Below are 1,811 nucleotides of genomic sequence, written 5' to 3' on the forward strand. Positions count from 1 at the left end.
ATTTACAGATATTAAGTCATTATTATAATAACTACAGAATCCTTTCTTTTTGGTCACTTTGGCAGAAATTGACTTCGATATATTTTAATTTTGTACCAACAGACAAACAAATATAATATTAATATTAACAGAGAGAGCTGCTAATTGTGCTGCAAAGAATGTCGAAAATCTTTCAAATGTATCATTGTTGTTGTTGTTGTTGTTGTTGTTGTTATCTTGTGTTAGATACATTAAACACTGATAGTTCTGACAGATTTCTCTCAGCAGTTTAATGTTGAACAGAGTGAACCATCTTGATTTTTCCTCTGTGCTCAACTTTGACCCGACAGTGACGTCACATCCCTTAAAGGGCCAGCACTTAAAAACAAATTCTTCTTTTTACTTATTTTGTTCCTTTTAGTAAATATACGTTGTCTTTATTATAATAAATAAAGAAACTATATTTATATCTTCTATATATTGTATTAAAATGCACATACTTCAGACTCTATTATTTCTATTTTTGTATGTATTTTTTTTCTATAATCAAACATTTGATCAATAAAATATTTATGATTCTGTTAAATTACTATTCTTTTTATTTTATTAGAAAATTCACGTTCATACATTTACTAATTTACAGATAAAAAGTTAAAGGAGGTCAAACTGTTCATCGACTCGATTAGTTTTTCTATAAATTAAATTATTAATATTAAAGCTGCTTTTTGTTTAAAATGTTATAAATATTCAGACTGAAGAGAAGCACGTTTATAAAGAGTCAGTTGTTTACTGATAATATTGGAGCTTAAATGAATTAATGTTCATTGTTTGTTTGTTTGTTGTTGTGTTTTTATATTCGCTGCAGCACAAACAATAAACGAGTTAAACTGATTTATTCGAGTTTAAATTTAAGCGACTTTAGAGCGATATTGTTCTTTTTACCAACTTTGTGAAAACTTACTGGTTGAATAAAGTTTTGTTGAAGAATTGATATTAATTAATTCATTAATAAACTATTGATAAACGGATCTGATTAGTTTCAGCTGAGGAATCAATAACTAAACCAATCAGTAGTTTCTTCTTCTAGCTGTAGTTCAGTGCACTGGTTCCCAACATAAGGGTCGGGCCCCTCCAGAGGGCCACAGCATAAATCTGAGATCTGAAATCTAAATTCATTTTTTGGACTTTGTTTTTGTTTTGTCAATCGTTGGATTAATTAAATGTGAGCGATCACAAATCATCACAATCTTATTATTTGATTAACTGATCACATTTTTCATGTAAAATCTGAATCTGTAGATTAACTGAAGCTCATAAATTAATACAGTTGTATAAAGTGTAAACAGGAGAACGGGGCAGAGGTCACATGTGTTTCTCTTACTGCTTTATAATAAAACTATTACAGTTGATGTTAATGTTTCCATAATGGACACAATCGGAGTCTGTCAGATGTTAGCATTAACGTCGCAGCTCTTTTAACAAATATTTTCACATCTAACTCAGTAAATTAAAGATTAATGAACAAAAACGGTTTGATGAGGTTTTAAAATGATTGTTTTTTGAATGGAGTCTGGTGCTCTAGTGCGACATCTAGTGGCAGAAAATATCATATCTATATATCTAAATGTATTTTTATTTATATCTCTATATCTCTTTCTATATATAGAGATATAAATGTATTGATTTATTTATCCGTTATTAATTATTATTATTAATAATAATAACCTGTCTGTGTTTATTATTGATTGCCCCCCCCCCACACATACACATACAGCACAGTGGACCGACCCGCTGGAGCAACGGGAACTACCTCTTCCTCCTCCTCCTCTTCC

Source organism: Morone saxatilis, unplaced genomic scaffold, assembly GCF_004916995.1.
Source record: "Morone saxatilis isolate NCDOM2014 unplaced genomic scaffold, NCSU_SB_2.0 Contig21, whole genome shotgun sequence".
NCBI lineage: Eukaryota > Metazoa > Chordata > Actinopteri > Moronidae > Morone > Morone saxatilis.